A 6,922-nucleotide genomic window follows, 5' to 3' on the forward strand; every position below is an offset into this window, starting at 1 on the left:
TTTATAGCAGCAACCTGCCACCGCATAGTCGTTCGAAACAAACTGTTTAATCAACCTTTTTGTTCGTGTTACTGAGATGCTTACTTGTTATTGGATGCTGGCTGATATTTTTGTATAGTTATCGCTCTATATAAACTCAACAGATGAATGTTTAGTCTGGATGGTTATAGGCGTCGATTCAACCTTTAGAAGACGTTAATTAATAAGAGTATAAAGCAATATTCTTTGGTTTTTTTTTTTAATTAATCAATTTTATTGCACCTTTGCTGTTAACAATTTACTCAATCTACAGCTTCAATTAAGTATCCCTTTATATTAGTTATTGAATATCTAGGGAAAGATATTCAATAAAGTATATCTATAAAGTAAGTTATATTAATACAGATCAATACATTAGAACAATTCTACATAATTTTTGTTTTTTTTACCGGAATACGGTACGTTTCTTAACCTATACTGTATATGATTTTTTTTATCAAAGCTTCACTGAACCGCGAAATTGATGATGTATTGATCTTTGATACTGATAGCATGACTCTTCAGTCGACAATAGAATTTTGAACTTAAAACTTTTTGTTTTGTTTACAACACTGAATTATATAAGAAGTCTTGGATGATGAGGTAAAAATGTTTTTTTTTTCACACATTATTTTTTAACAGTAAATGTTGATTTCTATGATAAAGCCGAAGATCGAAAGTTGATCGAAAGTACACGTGGTCTTCAAATTATACATGTATGCAGTAACGTTGCATTGTGTTGTGTATTCTGCTCGCTCTCCTGCTCATTATAATTTTGCATTGTGAACAGGAATAAACATATTTAATAACAATTCGAATTCAGTGTAGCTGTAATAAATTATAAAAGAGTAAAATTGCGAATTTCAGTTAATGCACACCAATTGACTGGACACATGTGCAGTCATGTATTAATGTGGTCACAGCTAAGACTTGTATCTAATAATTGTCATTTCATTTAAAGGAATTCGAAATATTCCCTTGTTTTAAGTATTATTTTCTTGTTTTTTTTGCTTCTGATTTTATTTATGTTAATAATGTCCCAGATTTCATTTTTGAAGATTTTGAAGATATCAATGACCTTATCTTTCTTGTCAGACATATAATATGCTTTATAGATGGAAAAGAAAATTATAGTTAATAGATAGTTCATATCAAAATAAGCTTCATCATCAATTTTATAGCCATTATAGCCAGTTACTAAACTTTCAAGACTAAGTATATGCTTATCAATTTTTAAAAATGCTAATAGCTGGTCAACTTTATGCCAATAATGAACATTATATGAACAGGAAAAAAAGAAGTGTTTATAATCATCATGTTGCTTACAATAGAAGCACAAACCATTTGGTACTATTTTCCATTTATAAAGTAATTCATTACAGGCTAATATATAATGTATTAATTTCCATTTAAACATTTTTAATTTGTTGTTTTCAAGGTAGTTAAAAATAAAGTTAAATGTGGACTTCAATTTTGTAGTCATTTTTTTATGAAGAATTCTTTCCCACATTAAAACTCCTGTCGGTTTATCATGTGTAAATTGACTTTGCAAGAAAGTATATACTTCTTTGTTACTCATATCTGGTGAAATTTCATGTTTTAGTAGTATATTTAACTTCACTGATGTTTTTATATTGACAACAGTTTTGTAAGAGCTTTCTTGTTTTAAAATATTTTGCCAGTGCTTTGGTATAGCTTTTTTAACTAATGAAAATTCTCTAATCCAATCTTGTTTATTCTTTAAATTTTTTAGTACAGTTTCTGATGAGATGTATCCGTTTTCATCTAATATATTATTGATGTACAAAATATTACTATTAATCCAGTTTTGAAAGAACAAACATTTCCCATTTTCTTTGATAAGATGATTTCCCCATATAAGTTGTTTTCTAACCTGAAGAAAGTTTCTTGGTATGATTGTTTGGCCTCCTTTTATTTCTACCCATGTTTTAATTAATTGTTTATAAAATTCAGGTAAAGATTTATAATCTATTTTATTAAGCAAATTAACATTTGTTAAATTCATTCTGAATAAAAGAAAATCTTTCCCAAATTTATCAAGGTAAAATCTTGGAATAATTTTCCAGTTATCATTTTCCTTTTTGATTAGTTTTAAAACCCATCTGATTTGTAATGATTTAAGATAGCAGTCTAAATCAATCATTTGTAATCCTCCCTCAAGATATGGTTTACATAATATAGTACGTTTAACTTTATCTTTTTTTCCACTCCATATAAAATTATATATTAAATTCTTGAACTTTTGCTTTATTTCCTGTGTTATTATCATACTTGATGCAATGTATGTTAGGTTTGGTAAAATTAAAGACTTAACTACAGTTATCTTTCTTATTAATGTTAAGTTTCGTTTGTTCCATCCTTGAATTAATTTTTCACATTTGTCTATTTGCTTTTCTGTATTTAATTTATGACATTCTTGATAATTGTATCCAAAATATATTCCTAGACTTTTAATGTGGTCTTGTTTCCAGTTTATATTTTCAAATTTATCTTTTGAATGTTTAAGTTTCCCAAGCCACAAACCTTCTGTTTTATTTCTATTCAATTTAAGTCCAGAAAGGCTTCCAAAAGTTTCAATAATGTTAAGGGCTATACTTATTTCTTTGCGTGTTTTTAAAAACAATTGAGTATCGTCTGCCAACTGACATATTTTTAGCGAGCAAGATTTTCCATCTAATTTGATTTCAAATCCTTTTAGTTTGTTATTTTCCTTTAATTCAACAGATAAAACGAAAATTAACGAGGATAACGGACACCCTTGTCTAATCCCACAGAATGTATTAAAGGGGGCAGACACCCATCCATTATTTAAAATACACCCTTTTATATCTGTATACATAGTTTCAACCCATTTAATGAATTCCTTTTTAAAACCAAATTTTTTTAAAGATTCAAACATAAAACACCACTCCAGTGAGTCGAAAGCTTTAGTAAAGTCTAAAAATAAAATTGCACCATCTACTTTAAATTTTTCAGAATAATCAATGATGTCTTGGATTTGTCTAATATTAAATCCTATGTATCTGTTTTTTATGTAACCTTTTTGATCAGAGTGAATTATTTTTGGAAGTACTGATTTTAATCTTTGCGCTAAGGCATAGGCTAATAATTTAACATCATAATTTAATAATGTGATAGGTCTATAGTTATCAAGGGAGAGTGGATCATTTTTTTTTATACAAAAGAGATATAGCTCCAATTTTTTGGGAGTTGGTTAATTCACCTTTTTTAAAGCAGTAATTGAAAACGGGTACTATCAAATCTTTAATTTGTTCCCAGAACTTTCTATAAAACTCAACATTTAGTCCGTCCAAGCCTGGGGCTTTGTTCAGTTTCATTTTAAATATAGCCTCTGTGCATTCACTTATAGTAATTTTTCCTTCACATATATTGCTTTCATTTTCATTAATTTTTTTACATTCTTTAATAGTTTCAAAGTACTTTCTTACCTCTTCTGTGTCAGGTTTTGTTGAAGTATATAATTTAGTATAATAATTAACTTCTAGATTTATTATTTTGTTTTGGTCATATGTTACCTGTTTATTTTCATCATACAGTTGAGTTATAGTTTTTTTTACTTTGCCTTGTTTTTTCTAGGCCAAGAAAAAAGGATGTGTTTTTCTCCCCTTCTTCTAGCCATTTCACACGTGATCTTATTTGATTTCCTTTAATTTTTTCATTATATAAGCTTGCTAATTGTTTTTCTATAGTTTCTTTTAGGTTAATTTTCCTCTCATGTGTATTGCTGTCACAATCAATTTCAGCAGATAATGTTTTTACTGTGTTTTCTAAAATTTCAATATTATCTTTTTTAATATTTGCTTTTAATTTACAGTATTGAATGGTATAATCCCTTACCTCAACTTTAAAATTATCCCATAAAATATCTAGGTTTAGAGATGTTTCTGCTTTTGTTTTATATGTATTAATCAACTTTGAAATAATTTTTTTATACTGTTTATCATCTAGGATGCTACTGTTTAAGTTCCAGTAACCTCGCCCTTTTGAGTTTCTATTTATGTTGATTTTTAATGAAACGGCGTAATGATCAGTGTGTTGAAGTACTATTGGTCTTATATCGCATGAAATGCAATTTTTATTAACTTCATCACTTACTAAAAAATAATCAATTCTTGTAGATTCTGATAAGTTTTTTCTTCTCCAGGTAAATTGGGTTTTATTTATGTTTTTGCCTCTCCAGACATCGGTTAGTTTTAGATTCTTAATCAATGTCTTGAGGTTATGAACTGGTTTATCAAATTTTTTATTTCCTAATTTTTTCTTTGTATCTTTTATAGATAATATGTCATTGAAGTCACCCCCAATTATTAACTGGCCAATACTATGATCTTCAATTAATTGTTTTACTGATTTAAAAAAAGTATTTCTTGTTTTACAATTATTAGGTCCATATAGGTTCACTAAGGTGTATATATTGTCATCTATTTCTATATTAACTAGTATGAATCTACCTTCTGAGTCTTTATATTTGTCAATAAGCTTGTAGTTTAATCTGCTTTTTATCCATATAGCCACCCCTCTTGCATTACTTAACCCATTATTTAAAATTAATTCACCTTTGCATTCTTGTTTTAACTTTGATTCTAAGGTGTAAGTAAAATGAGTTTCTTGTAGGAATACTATATTACATTTTTGTTGATTAGCCCATTCAATAATTCTGTTTCTTTTTTCAGATTTTTGTAACCCGTTGGTATTTACGGTGCAGACATGGATACAGTTTTTATGTATCATATTGTATTATTATTAAGAAGGTGAGCTAGTATAATTAAGGAGTTTTGTTCAGTTTGAAAGTAAGTTGAACCTGTAAATCCACATGAATTTGAATTTAAGATTTTCTCTTTATCCTTTCTTTGTTGGTTTTTTTTGTATGACATTTTTATCAGTATTAAATTCTTTATATATGTACATCTATATACAACCATAATTATCATGATTATTAATGTGCAAACATTACACAACATATCAGTTACTGACCTCAATATATAGGTCGTGAATTGGGTCAACAATGTGACTTGAAATACAGACCCCTTTGTGTCCAAAAAAAATATTTTGGACTCATTAAGTTTGTATACATACATGCAAATACAATCAATAGAAAAATATATACAAAGATGATTAATAGAAAAAAAACATGACTTTAAACTAAACACTATATAAACAAAATTGTTAAATGTTTTTACATGTACTATAAAAATACATACTGGACTATTATTTACATGGTATTTACAGAGCCAATGTTGCATAGTATTGTTGGCTACTTGATAAGTTAAGTGAAATACTAGTATGTTTATGATCAATATTTGTATTGTATGACTTATGAATGTTTTAGTGTCAATTATAATAATCGATCTATGTTTTGATTTTTGTAGGTGTACTTTATCCTTTTGAGGTTTGGTGTATATTATAATCCCATATCCGCTTTAACCAAAACTATTGAAGGATTTATTACAATTATATAGGAAAGAGTTAGTTTCCGACAAGCTTTTTGAAAACATATATGTGAAGTGAATGTACATGTGCAGCTTTGCAATAAGTGAAAAAAAAAAAGACACAAAGAATTTTAATAATAAAAAAAAGATCTAAAGATGTTGAGATTGTGCACACGCTGCTTACCACTGGACGTGAGAAATTGTACATAGTTACCAAAGGATTGTAAATTACTAATAAGAGAGGAGATATTTAGTTGTGATTATATAGACTGATAATTGAGTGATATAGAATTAAATGATGACTTATAGTTTTATGGTCTATTAATTTTTTTATTGTGGTTAAATGATACCTGTAATGATAATAAAATATTAATTTAATACATCATTATATTCATATTGTTGTGTTTTTGATTCTCATACAAACACAGGTAAATTAACTACATGTATGTATATAATTAGGTATCAGTTGTTTTGGACCTCTTGGCAGTAGAATCACTCTCTTTGTCGTGAAGCTTCTCAGTTGGTGTTACTGGGGACTTCAGAAATGTAATACTAACAGGTTGTTTTGATGGAGTTTGAGATTTTTTGGTTGATTCTTGTGTGCTCTGATTACCGGACATGAATGAGGTTATTTGAGCTTGACTGGGATCACCCTTTTTATTACTGTTCTTTTTTTTTTATTTTCTTTCGTTTTTGTGGATCAGCTACAGGATTGATAATAGATTGCGACTGTCCATTGTCATCTTCACATCCAGTAGTTGATGCACCTTCACGTTCAGTAAATGATGCGCCTTCATGACCGCTCACTCCGGTAGCTGATGCACTTTCACATGTTACATCATTGTTGGTTTGGACGGATATTTGTGTTGCATCAGTGCCAGTTTCAGATTCGGAAGTTTCATCATCCGCATCACTTGTTTCATTGTTTTCTTTATCTGATTGTTCGGGTACGTCTGAGAAAGTATCTTTGGTACAGGCATTTTGTTTGTGTCCTTCTTGTCCAAATGATCTGCATACCCAATCATTGGTACAATCTTTTGTTTGGTGACCTTCTTTCAGACATTTCGAACATTTTTTATTTTGAAAGTTGTTTTTAGGCTGATCACGATAGAGGATGGTGGCTCTATATTTGCCAATGAGAATGGATCTTGGGATGTGCTCTGTTAGCGGTCCATCACAAATGATGATCCTCTCTCCGGTTAGGCAGTTGGTCAGTTTGTAGTTATATCGTAATCGTTCTCTAAAGTTGCTCAAAATTGAGCAACCATATTTTTCCAACTCCCTAATAATTTGTCCGTCGTCTGCTGAAAGAGGTACGTCTTTTACTCTTATTCGTACATTGTTGATGTTTTCATGTGCAGTCACACGTGGATTTCTTGAGTTAGTCCAGACTGATTTACCACGAACTGTGATGCATTTGGATATAAGGATAT

At 29.1% G+C, this 6,922-nt stretch overlaps 1 long non-coding RNA gene across 1 annotated transcript; it reads left to right on the plus strand.

The window, feature by feature from the left end:
* Window positions 1-244: 244 nt before the first annotated feature.
* LOC127725434 (uncharacterized) lies at window positions 245-5,460 on the plus strand. Its single transcript, XR_007993003.1, has 3 exons — window positions 245-621; window positions 4,734-4,811; window positions 5,430-5,460. It is a non-coding gene; the product is annotated as an uncharacterized LOC127725434 (long non-coding RNA).
* Window positions 5,461-6,922: the final 1,462 nt, after the last annotated feature.

Source organism: Mytilus californianus, unplaced genomic scaffold, assembly GCF_021869535.1.
Source record: "Mytilus californianus isolate M0D057914Y unplaced genomic scaffold, xbMytCali1.0.p SCAF_15, whole genome shotgun sequence".
Lineage (NCBI taxonomy): Eukaryota > Metazoa > Mollusca > Bivalvia > Mytilida > Mytilidae > Mytilus > Mytilus californianus.